This window comes from Typopeltis vanoorti, chromosome 7 (assembly GCF_054136105.1).
Source record: "Typopeltis vanoorti isolate ZY-2024b chromosome 7, IOZ_Tvanoo_1.0, whole genome shotgun sequence".
Classification (NCBI taxonomy): Eukaryota; Metazoa; Arthropoda; class Arachnida; order Uropygi; family Thelyphonidae; genus Typopeltis; species Typopeltis vanoorti.
The window spans coordinates 113,519,762-113,534,099 of NC_143555.1; positions in this window are offsets into that span (position 1 = coordinate 113,519,762).

The window sequence follows — 14,338 nt, forward strand, 5'->3', positions numbered from 1 at the left end:
TAGAGACATAATTAACTTTTTTTATAATAGAGAGACAGCTGAGTTGAATTAAGGGAATGGCTATGCAATAATAGTGTTGGATTTTGTAAAGGCATTTCACTGAATACCTTTTGAAATGCTGTTAAGCACACTGGAACAAATGGGGATGGATGTGAAATTGATGATATGGATACAAGAATGGCTGATGGACTGATACCTAAAAGTAGTGTATGGAGGAGCAGAGTCTGTGCTTGAACCACTGTTGTTTAATTTGTACATATATGATATAGGACATGATTTGAAGAGAGATATTCAGTGGTTTGCTGATGATGCAAAATTGGGTAGTGTATAGTTAGTGAATGTGAATGTAGGAACTTGCAGGATGATTTAAATAGCTAACAGTTTATTTTTATCCCAAAAAGTATTTTTGGGATAAAAATACTAAAGGAACATCATGCAATGGACGTTTTAGCAATTTGCTCATATTTTATAATAATTTTAGCTGAGTTGGATTAAGGGAATGGATACTGTTGATACTGTAAGATTTTGTTAAGCCATTTGATAGGATACCATGTGAAAGGTGTTATAAATTAGAGAATATGGATTTGGAATATAAACTCTTGACGTGGATAAGTAGATGGTTGACAGATGGGTATCAAAAAGGGATATAGTGGGTGTGAATCTGCTGGATTTAAGGTGACCAGTGGTGTATCCCAGGGATCAGTCCTTGTATTATTGTTGTTCACTCCATACATTAATAACATTAGGATCTAACAGGAGATGTTCAGTTGTTGCTAATGATGCTCATACAATCAGGGAAGCTACAGATATCCAACACTTACAGAATGATTTGATTAGGCTGGAAATTTGGGCAAATGAAAATGGCTTATCAGTTCAACGTTAAGTTAAGCACTTTGGCATGATGAGATTTTCAGCAGTGTATTATATTAATGGAGTTATGTTACAAGAAACTGATGAGGGTTAGGGATCTTGGTGTAATGGTGGATAGGAATTTGAAGTTCAGAGGTCACATTGAAAAAAAAAAAAAAAAAAGCTGCAAATACAACTCAAAGGATAATTGCAATGTTGAGGCAAACCTTGACATGTGGGGATAAGGAAGTCATTTTGCCACTTTACAAGGCCTTGATAAGACTGCGCCTGGACTACAGTGTGCAGATTTTGTCTCCTGGGTTATGAGGGGATAAAGAAGTTGTGGAAAAAAAGAGTTACAAAGATTATATTGGGAATATGAATTTAGATAATCAGGACAGATTTTGAGTATGTGGACTACAGATTCTGTTTAATAGGAAAAAGAGGGTGATATGATAGAGGTCTATAAACTTCTGAATGGGTGTTATAGGATATGAAATTTTTCATCAGACGATATCCATAAAAGTTAAGTTTGTTTGTTTGCAGTTAAAAAAGGGATAAGAGTTAGATTTCTCTCTCACACAGAGCAATGAGTGAGTGGAATAGTTTACCTGTTGAAGTAGTAAGTGAATCTAAGAGTGTGAATGAGTTTAAGAGAAGGTATGACAGCTTGTTTGGGTGATGTTTTCTCGACTCCCTGGAAGTCTTAGATAATAATAATTATTCTTATTGGAAGCAGTGTCCCCTCTAAGCTGCCAGCCCATGTGCACATGAAAAACATTTTGTGTGCAAATTTCTGGTCTCAGACTCAATGTGTGTGTGTGCGCTAATATAACCTTTCTCATGTTAATGTTGCCTCTTTTTTTTTTTCATCTAGGTATAACCTGTAAATTTGCAAGCACAAATTAATTCACTTAAATCAACATAACTACAAAAAAAAAATCCCATCGTGTTTGCATGAGTTTAAGTGATTGACCTATCTAGATGGTAGGCACAAACAAATATGAAACCCAAACTATCAATACAAATCTATCGTACCTCTCCTTGAAACTATTAACAGACAAAGCACTTATAACTGACTCTGCAAACCCATACCATTAATTCACCACTCTCCAAGCGTAAAATCTAGTCCTCACACCCATGCTCTTACCCGACCTACAGGGATGACCTATTGTTCTACTACCTCTAGTCACTTCCCCTACTGTATCAATCCTATAAAAATCTTTAAGTAACTTAAATGTTTCTATCACTCCCCCCCCCCTCCACATTTTTGCCTATTAACTTTTGCAATCCACAAACTCAATCTATCCTCATAGGGAGCATTCCACAGACCACTCGCCATCTTTGTCACTTGCCTCTGGATCCTCTCCACCACTTTCTCATCCCCCCCCCCCCCAAGAAACCCAGGTGACCAGAGCAGAGCACAGTAATCCAGATGTGGTAGTATCAAGGCCTTATAAAGAGGAATCATAACTCCCTTATCTCTGTTTGTGTGTATTCTTCAATAACCAAGTAATCCTGTGAGCTACTTGAGCATTGTGCCCTCTAAACTTCAACTCTCTATTTATTACTACCCCCTAGATCACTGTCTTCATCAATTTCCTGGAGTACAGTTCCCTTAGTATGTTATACAGCTTGTAATCTTTATATTCCAAAATGCATAACTTTACACTTTTCCACATAAAATTGACATCCATTATGTTTTGCCCATACCATCAGCCTATTCAAATAATCCTGCAAGCTCTCTACATCACCTTGAGTAACTATTACTCTACCAAACTTTGCATCATCATCAGCAAACAACTGAATATCTCCCTTCAAATTATTACCTATATTGTTTATGTACAAATTAAATACCAGTGATCCATGCACAGATCTCTGCAGCACACCATTAGTCACCTGCCTTCCCCGAATTCTGCTCCTCTATATACTACTTTTTTCATATCTGTCCATCAGCCACCCCTTTTATCATATCACCAGTTTCATATCCATTCCTGTATGTTGCAGTTTGCTTAATAGAGTTCCATGTGATATCCTGTCAAATGCCTTTTTAAAATCCAGCAGTATCATCATGTGGCCATTTCCTTTATCTAACTCAGCTGTCACCTTATTATAAAAAGTTAATAGATTACTAAGAGATGAACTTCACAAAAACATGCCTCCCCTCATAGAGTATCATATTCTCATCCACCCATTCCTGAATTCTCCTTTTGACCAATTTTTTTGGTACTTTTACCACCACTTCTGAAATATTGATTGGCCTATAATTTGCTTCTACAGACTTAGATCTTCCTAAGGAATTATTTTGCAATCCACTCTTTTGGGACTTTGCCAGAGCTGAGACTTAAATCAAACAGCTTAGTCAAAGACGTTACTAGTTCCCCTGCACATTCTCTTAAAATGCAAACCGATATCCCATCTAATCCCACAGCTGTATTTGCATTCAGATTCTGCAATATCGCAAGTACCTCTAATTAATTAACCTCTGTTCTCACATCAGTCCCTGTCATCTCTGGCAAACAGTATCTTCACTTGAATGATATACCCTTGCAAAAGGGTCACTCAGTAGATGAACAATTTCATCTGCCTCTGTTACCTCTCTACTACCATTTGCACTCATTAAAGTTATTCTTCCTCCCTGCCACATACTGAAAAAACTCTTTGAGATTTCCTTTTGCCTCTTTGGCTAATTTCTTCTCATAATCGGATTTTGCCTTCCTTACCATGCTGTTCTCCTTTCTTACTTCATCCTTGTACTGTTCATGAGTTAGCTGGTCATCTTTCTCCTTATACACCCTCCACATTTTTTTTATTTGCAGCTTGTGCTTAATGATACTACTCATTCATCTAATTTCTATCTGATTTATCCTCCTGCCCCAGATATCCCTTGAATATTCCCCATACACCATGAAAATCCTTCCCTTTCAGACGTTTATGATATGGTACTGTATCAAGCTACCTCTAGTGTAGTATAATAATCTGCTTATAATTCCACATATATCCCTTAACTGGAATTTCCACATGTTTTGCTACTCCCCAAGTCAAGACTACATGATTACTTTCCTATATTGTTTCATTTAGCAATTTTTCAAGGTAATTCACAATACAGAAAATATATATAAAATGAATAAAAATGGGGAAAGAAAAACCAGCCCACTCATAATATAGTATATTAGTACCATAGGTATACAACCTTTCATGGGTGAATTTACATTTAAAAAAAAAAAAAAAAAAAAATCAGACAGCAAGAATATTATGAATGGAATGGTAACCCATTCCATTCCATTCATTCACAACTCTCCAAGTGGAAAATTTAGCCCTCATGCCCTTACTAACCACACTTTTACTCAACCTCCAGGAATGACCTTTAGTTCTGCCCCACTAGCCAAGTGCTGAAACATTTCCTCTTCATCAATCCTATAAAAGCCTTTAAGTAACTTAAATGTTTCTATCATATCCCTTCTTTTTCACCTATCAACCAACTTCTGCAGTCAACACACCCTCAATCTATCCTCACAGGGAACGTTCCAGTTTGGCTGCTTGCCTCTGAATTCTCCTCACTACTTTCATCATCCTCAAAAAAACCCAGGAGACCAGAACTCAGCACAGTAGTCCAGATGTGGATATATCAAATATCCTTATAAAGAGGAATAACAACTTCCTTATATCTACTTGTTAATCATCATCATCAAATTCCTGACATGTACCCTCAAGGGGTGTACAGGATATGATAGTACTACATGAAGAACTTACATCATTAACAACTTCCTATCAACAATTTTCCTCCAAATCAGTTTGTTACTTTTCAAGACTCCAACATTATCAGATCTTATATTTCTATCGTCTAAGGCACTTTGTACCATATCAATCCACCTATAGCTTGGTCTTCCTCTGGATCTTTTTCCTGCCAACCTGGCAGAGAGCACTTGTTTTGCTAATCTTTCCTCGCCCATTCTATTCAAGTGACCATACCACCTGAGATTAGCTCTGTTAACGCATTCCTGAATGCGGACAATGTCAAGTTCTTTCCTAATATCCTCGTTTTTAATATGATATTGCCAGTGATGCCATCTGTTCATGCCCCTAATCTTTCTTAGGACTCTCATATCTGTGGTCTCTAGTCTTTGGTCAAGTGTTTTACTTCTGAACCAGCTCTCAGATCCATATCTTAAAATTGGCTTGAATACTGTCTTGTATACAGCTAATTTAGTATTTTGGCTAATTTCTCTTATTCAATATAAATTTATTCAGTTGACTTCCTACCATACCAGCTTTGTTAATTCTGTTGTCTATTTCTTAGGAGGTGACCTCCCCTCGATGAGTCTTAATAGACTTTGTGTTTCTTAGGAAGGACCTTCCACGATGAGTCTTTTGACTCCGTGGAGGCCTGAATATTAATAATAATAATAATAATTTCCATATTTAATTTACCATCTTCACTAAAAATCGTGCCTAAGTAGCTGAAATGTTTTACTTGTTCCACAGGTTTCCCATTCACAACACAGCTTACATTTTCAACAATTCTACCTATTTTCATTGTGTATGTCTTTTTAATGCTGACCTTCATACCATATCTATTACAACAGTTATTCAATTTAGTCAGGGAATCTTGCAAACTTGTAGTGGATTTATTTAGAAGTAATTACTCCATACTTCAAGGATATCTTTTTCACCTGTTTTCATGTCACCTTTAATCTCTAAATCCTTTTACAGCACTCTTTCCTTCATTTCTAAGCTTCTTCAATAACCTCCAGAATATCTTACCACCTTCTTGATATTTATTTTCTATGTTCTTGCCAAAGCCCTCCCATGACTTTTGTTTAACTAGTTTTACACAGTGTTTTGCTTGCTTACATTTGTCTCTGTATTCTCTAAGAGCAAAAGCTGACTTATTTGCCAGGAACTTTTGATATGCTTTCTTCTTTTCCTTCACTGCCTCTTTAACTTCCTGTGTCCACCATGGAGTTCTGATTTTTCTATCCTTGCAGACAACTTCACCACATGCCTCTCTGGCTGAATCAATCAGGGTTTTCTTCAAGGCTTGCCACTGAATCTCCGAGGTTTGGTTTCTGTTCTCAAACTCTCATTTTTTTCTTCAATAATCTTTGTGTATTTTAGTCTACAGTTCACATCTGAGAGCTGCTCAACTTTTATTCGCTTTAAAACTTTCTTACATGTTATTGTTTTCAATATGAAATTCAATTTTATCCTGCTCAAGACTAAAGAGTGATCGCTTCCAATTTCAAATCCTCTGTACACTCTGGTGTCCTGCACTAGGGAGAAAACATCACTATCAACAATAACATAGTCAATGAGACTTTTCTTATTCCTTGCCTCTTCTCTCCATGTGAATTTGTGCACATTTTTATGTTGGAACATGGTGTTAGTAATAACCAGTCCATGTCCTGAGCAGAAATCCAACAGTATTTGCCATTATTATTAGCTTTGCTCTTTTCTCCAAATTTTCCCAAAATATTTTTGTATGTCTGACAATCATTTCCTACTCTGCTATTTAGATCCCCAAGAAGGACCAACTTTTCCTTTTTCATTGTGTCAGTTGCTTTTTCTAAAGCCTCAAAAAATTCCTCTACTTCTACCTTAGTAGAACCTTCTGTGGGACCATAGACACAAATAAGTCTCATTGTCCAATTCCGCATTCTGATATTTGCCCACATCACTCTACTTGAGAGTGCCTGCCATTCAAGAAGATTAGCTTCGTATTTTGTGTTGAATATTATGGCTACTCCTTCTTTTCCTTGATTGTCATTTCCTGAATATAACATTTTGTATTTATTGCTCAGAAAGATCTCACTAGTTTTGTATTTTTTGTTTCAGTCACCCCTATTATGTCGATCTGGTACTTATCCAATTCCTCAGCTAGCTCCATTTCTTTGCCATTCAGGCTTCTTATGTTGATAGTACCAATCTTTAACTCTGGTGATGTTGAGTTGGGGTGTGTTTTCAGATTTCTTCCAGTAGCTGACTTTTCGCTGTTCACCCTCGTTCCCTGGCGAAAACAACAGGTGCCTTGTTTAGCCGGGCAACGCCCCAGCCAGCATGAAATTTTGTCATGTTGTACCATCATTTTCTATATTGGTTTAAGCCAATAAGAATACAATTTGGTCTGCTAAATCCCAAATTGCCAGCCCGATCTCATTCGTTCAGTATCCAGGTACCCAACGGGGTGTACCACGAGAAGGTGAGGATTGGACATTAGGTCAGAAGCCCTGGTCGGTTCTCCGCATTCCTTTAAAGGCTATGTGGAGGTCTCCTCCCAGTTATACGGCTTTGACCCTTAAGTACCCCCCTACTTGTTAGTGCATTCTTCAATAGCCAAGTAATCTTATGAGCTATCTTAGCAACCTTAGTAATATGTCTTCCAAACTTCACCTCTCTGCCTACCACCATCCCCTAAATCCTTAACTTCATCTATTTCCTGGAGTACAGTTCTATCAATGTGGTACACAGTTGAAATCTGTCTATTCCAAAATGCATAACTTTACATTTCTCCACATTAAAGTGACACCCATTATCTTTTGCACATAGTGACAATCTATTTAAATCATCCTGCAAGCTCTCTACATTGCCTTGATTCACCATCGATTCACTGATGATGCATACCTAATTTTGCATAGTGGCCCTAGCACTCAAAATTGCAGCACACCACTAGTCACCAGCTTTTGCCTGGATTCTGCTCCTCTGTATGCCACTTTCTGATATCTGTCCAGCAGCCACCCTCTTATCCACATAACAAGTGTCATCCATCTTCATTTGTTTAATTTGTGTAACAGAGTTCCATGTGGTATTCGGTCAGATGCTTTTGCAAAATCCTGCAGAAGCATCGTGTAGCCATTTCTTTTATCCAGCTCAGCTGCCACTATTATAAAAAGCCATGTTGACCCTCAGACAGTATCATATGTTTATCTACCCATTCTTGAATTCTCTTTTTTACTAATTTTTCTAGTAATTTTACCACTACGCCCTGAGATACTGATTGGTCTATAATTTGCTACTGCAGTCTTAAGAACTTCCTTTTATGCAAGGGAATTATTTTGTCCTCTTTCCACTCCATTGGAATGCTGCCAGATCTGAGACTTAAAGAGCCTAGTCAAAGGAGATTAGGCTTTTCTCCCCTTGCATAGTCCTGCAAAACATGAGCTGATATCCCATCTAATCCCACAGCTGTATTTACATTGAGATTCTGCAATATCCTAAGAACCTCCAGTTTATCTACCTCTGTTTCGACATGTCTCTCTCACAGTATTAACCTCACTTAAATGATATACTCTTGTCAAGTCGCTTAGTAACTCAACTATTTTATCTGCTTCTCTCACCTTGTGACCATCAACATTCATTAAGTTTATTCTTCCATAGTCATTCTTCATCTTACTTGCCACATAAAAGAACTCTTGGGGATTTCCTTTGACTGCTTGGCTAGTTTCTTCTTTTAATCTGATTTTGTCTTCCTTTCCATACTGGTCATCTGACCAGTATGGAAAGGAAGACAATCCTTGATCCTTGTACTGTTCATGAGTTTGCTGGTCACCTTTTTTCTTATATATCCTTCACAGCATTTTCTTTCCTGAAGCTCATGTTTAATGATATATCTATCTCCATCTAATATCACTCATCCATCTAATTCTTACTGTACTTAGGTATACAATTTAATATAGCTTCCTCTAGATGCCCCTTAACTATCTCCCATGCACTACTAACATCCTTCCCTTATAGGATTTTATGCCACAGCACAGCTTCGAGTTTCCTACTAACTTTTTTATAATCACCTGCCTTGTAGTTCCATATATACCTCTTCTTGACAGAATATTTCTAATTTTTTACAATTTCCCACGTCAAGACTGCATGATCACTTTTCCTAATTGGAGGCAGTGTAGCCACCTTAGTTATGAATAACTAAGGTGGCTACACTGCCTCCTTATGATCAAGTCCAATACTCTTGCACCTCAAGTCCCCTCCATCACATACTCAAGCAATTATCTATCAGTATGTGTATAAATTCTAATTCATTCCTTCCAATCTATATCTTCATAGTTGAAGTGCCCCATAATAATCACTTGACCTGCACTCATTGTACTAATATGTGTTTCTGATCATCCCTGGAACTCCCTGACCTACAGCAGAAGCCAACCATATATTTTGTGTTATTAGCCTTGATCTCACATTAGACTGCTTCAAATGAACAGCCATCCTGCCGCCTATCTCCCTATTTTTTTTTTTTTTTTTTTTTGCTGTAATTCATATACTATCATCAGCAGTACCCCTCCATTTTCTCTATCATTCCTGAAAATACTAAACCCTTCGCGTTCTATTCGTGTAACTACATCCTGCTGTTAGTCAAATCTTGCTAATGCTTATAACTTTTGGCAAAGTTGCACTAGCCAATGCCAAAAATGTTCTCCTCTTGCTCCTGATTCTTCTGGCATTAGTATGCAGAAACTGTAGTGTCCCTTTAGGTCCCAACCACTTTTACTCCCTGTATTGACTACTCTATTCAATATTTTTCCCTGAGAGACCAGATTCTGCACGTGCTGGTTATCCTCACACTTACTCTTGCCTCATGGGTACTTCAAACACGCACACACACACGTTCACCTGCATCCATCCTAATTGCTGAAGTTTTCCTGAATTTGCACTTCAGCATGTTCATAAACAAAGCTCTATCTAGAACCTAATACCAAAACCATTTAGATGCAGTCCATCCAGTATACAAATCCCTCTTTCCTTCAAATACAGACCATAGGTCCATAAACTCTACATCATTCCTTCTAACAACCTCCATCAGCACCCTCCTCAAATTTTTCTGTATCATAGCATGCCAAAGGACTTACAATCTTCACCTTCTCACTCTTCATTTTTGTTTCGTCCAACAACTCCTTCATATCCTCCCTCATAAAATACTTCTCACCTCTCAGGTGATTAGTGCTGCCAACCAAGCCAATGTTTTTTTGCTTTACCTTTTTGTATTCAGAGCATGACTAATATCATTAATTTTTCTCCAGGGAAATATGATTTTGTTATACTTTCATTAAGTACTCCTCTGATCATAGAGTCCCTGTGCATAATTTTCTCCTTACTCATTTGTTGAGATGATCAGTTTTTACCTCAGACCATCTGCTTCTTTCTCTTCTTAGCTGTGCTAATCTTGCTGCTTCTGCAATATCCTTATCTGCAATTTTATCTCACCTTATCATCTCTGATTCTTTTTATAGTACTCTTTCCTTCATTGCTAAAATTTTTCAATAGCTTCCAGAATATTTTACTATCATCCTGATATTTATTTTCTGTATTCTTACCAAACTTTTCTCATGACTTTTGTTTTAGATACTTTTACACACTGCTTCATTATCTTACATTTTTATTTATATTCTCTCAACTACATGCTTGACTCACTTCCTAGAAACTTTGGATACACTTTACATGACAGTATTGTTAATTTTTTGATTCCCAATTTTCTATCTTTGTGACAATTTCACCACTCTGGCCAAATCAGTGCATGTTTTCTTCAGTCTGCCACTGAGCCTCCAAGGTTTGGTCCTTGTCATTAGAACCTTTTCATTTTTTTCTTGAATAATATTTGTATATTTGAGTCTACAATTTGCCTCTGAAACCTACTCAATGTCAGTTTCTTTTTAAAACTTGCTTACACATGCTTCTTTCCAATATGACCTTCAGTTTTATCTTGCCCAAAACTAAATGGTGATTAGTTACTATTTCAAATCTGCTGTATGCTCTTATATCCTGAACTAGCATTAAGATATCACTATGAACAATAACAGTCACTGAGACTTTTCTTATTTCTTGTATCTTCTATATGAATTTGTGCACATCTTTGTGTTGGAACATAGTCCATGTTCTGAACAGAAATCCACCAGTTATCATTAGCAAGAATGCAGAGAGAGAGAGAAAGGCTACATAATCCTAGAGGAACAAGGAATAAGGGACAACCAAGAAGAAGATGGACTGAGTCTGGAACAGGCCACGTGGCCTGGATAGGAAGATGATGACGACGACTTACCATTACTATTTGCTTTGCTCATAGCAGAACCTTCTATAAGACTATTTGCAAATATAAGTCTCATTGTCTAATTCCCAAATTTGATGTTTGCCCGCTTCACTACTTGATATCATCATCATCTTCTGTTTAGTATAAATGCCACAGTTACTCCTTCCTTTCCCTAATCATTATTGCCTTCGTATAGCATCTTGTATTTGTTATTTAGAGGAACCTCACCTGCTTTTATCTTCTTTGTTTTGGTAACACCAATTATGTCATCTTGGTATTCCTCCAGTTCTTTTGCAGGCATCACTTCTTTCGATACTTTTTTTACTGGTTCCAATCTTGAATTCTACTGATGGCTATTTGGAGTTTGTTTCAGTAGCTGACTGGTCACTATTTTCCCTGAATCCCTGACAAAACCAGCAGGATCCTTGTTTAACCAAGCAGTGCCCCAGCCGATATGAAACTCCATCATGTTGTACCATCGTTTTGTTTTGGTTTAACTGAATAAGAATATAATTTGGTCGCTAAATCCCAGACTGCCAACTTATTCTCATTTGTCCAGTATCTGGGTAGATGCCTACTAACGGAGTGCACGACAAGAATGTGAAGATTGGACATCAAATCCAGAAGTCCTAGTCAGTTCCCCACATTCATTCAATGGCTATGTGGAGGTCTCCTTCCAATTATTTGGGCTTCGGCCATTAAGTGACCTCTTGATAATATATACTGAAAATTATATGTTGACAAGTCCATAAGCATAAACATCTGCTGCCAGCAGTTCTAGTTGGTTGTATCATATATTTACATTTTTCCATGTAATATTTTTATTTACTTTGTATTGCAATTTTTTTTTTTAAATAAAAGCATATAATTATTGAAGTGCGTTATTTTTAATATATGTGAAAAATAATGAAATATCTAGAAGCTTAAACAGCATTATTAAATGGTCATTTAATCATTATCAGCGATGTCTATGAATGAATTTGCTATACACAAAGACAAAAGGCATTTAATATAAAACACTTATATTTTGTGATGAGTATCTCATCACATCATCAGAGTGAACACAAAAAGAATGGACAGTTACATGAAGCGAGAATAGAATGAGATATCATCATCATCAAATTCCTGACAGGTACCCAAAAGAGAATGTGCAGGATATTATGATATAGCACTACATGAAGAACTCACATCATTAACAACTTCCTATCAACAATTTTCCTCCAAATCAATCTATATGTCAAGACTCCAACATTATCAGATCTTATATTTCTGTCTTCTGAGGCACATTTTACTGCATCAGTCCATCTATATCTTGGTTTTCCTCTGGATCTTTTTCTTGCCAACCTGGCAGAGAACACGTGTTTTGCTAATCTTTCCTCTCCCATTCTGTTTAAGTGACCATACTATCTGAGATTAGCTCTGCTAACACATTCCTGGATGCTAACAATGTCAAGTTCTTTCTTAATATCTCATTTTTAAATAGAATGAGATATACCTGTGAAAAACTGAACACATAATTTCCTCTTAGCATATGCTTTTCCAACAGAAAATGTTTAAAAGAAAAATTTACTTAAAGAGTAATCATCACAAAGCAAGATTGCAGTGGCATTTACTGCAATTTGGATTTTAGCACTTTTTTCATGTTTTCAGATAGACCAGACAAACTTGGTTTTTCAGGACATGTAGCAATCCAATACAGGTGTAACATTGTTCAAAAGAAAGCCCAAATATAAGAGAAAAGTGATGAATATCTGTAATGGTCTTGAAGTAATCTGTAATCTTTGAAAATAAAGATTTCCAAAGTCAAATAGAAATACATAACCAATTATATCAATAGAGAAGTTTTTTCTAATTTGTTCTATAATGTTCCTGCCCATAAGAAATGGATAAGGTAAAAAAAAAAAAAAATTCATGTTTATAAGAAAAATGGAACCATGAAGTTGTTTCTAACATGTTATGCACAATTCATAGTTTATATTTCTCTTAATATCAACATAATTATATTTGCACATTAAGGAATGTAGATGCATAATTGAATGGATATTTCTATCAAAAGATCTGGGAGAAACATAAAAAAAAAATAAAAAAAACACAAGTTACAAAAAAACACGTTAAAAAGCAATCATGTTATATCCAAACCATTTAACCATCCAAACTACCACATGAATGAAATGTATCAATTAATTTATTTTTTGTATTCATGCTATATTAACAGTATTGAACACCATTAATTTAAAACTTTATTGTATATATGCAAAATATATATAATTCATTTCATGTAATTCATAATACATTTCAGTGCACATATATTTCATTAGACATCAGTGTGTATTTATTGAGGTGTAAACACATCAAGGATAGTATAGTACTGTATAGTGGTTAAATGCAAGAATATGAAATACCAAATACATTGACTGTGCACAATTTTAAAACAGGTTTTGAAATGAATATGTAACCTGAGTTACATATTAATTTATATGTGACCCAGGTTAAAAGTTAGATAGGGTGATTATCGGTGCTCAACAAATTATGTAAAATCCTACTCACCATGCAACAAATGTGCTTGCCCAAGATTGTCATTATTTTAATTATATATCTTAATAAATCACTATGAGTTCCATAAAACTGATCAGTGGTGCTGCAGTGTTTTAAAGTTAAAAAGACTTTGTTCAAAAAGATATTTTTTATTAAATAAAAAAAATATTGTATTTTGTTCAATTTGCAGCTACTTGCCATGGATGAGCATATTTGTTGAGCCCTGGTGATTATGATTTACTTCAATAGAAATATCTAGACATCTGATATTGCTCAAAGCTAGGAACCAAATGATATGTCAAAAGTGCTAACTATATGCAGTAGCCTTCCTTTTCCCATCCCTCCTCAGAAAATAGTGGTGTTCTGATGCCAAATAGAAATCTACAAGCAGTTCCAACAACACAAGTAAACAAACTTTGCATTGTTGGAATTATTAAATTAGCAGAAGAATTAAATATCTTTATATTTTGCTGGAACTTGTCATTGTTGTCATCCAAACAACTTCCAACGGTTGTTTGCAGCTACTTGCTGAAAAGGTGAGGTGGTGGGATTTCCCACGACCTCACCTTTTAATGATAGAATAAAGGGAGGCCAAATATAAAAAAAAAAAAATTAAAAGCTTTTACTGTAAACACCCAAGAAAAAAAATTTTTTAAGTGTGTGAATTCCATTTGTCCTAGCATCCCCCACAAAGCAAGACAAACATGATTTTTTATGATTTTCTTACAAAATAGAACAACAAAAAACAGATATCATGGCGGTGTGATTATGTCAAAATGTTTTGCTAGGTATGAGTGTTATAATAAAGCTCTCCCAATAACAACTTATACTACATCCCATGTAAGCTTAGAAGCTCTTCAACCCAACCACCACTGCTTTCATTGAGCCTGCTAGGCTTTCTGGTCCTACACAATATGGAGACACAGTATTGTT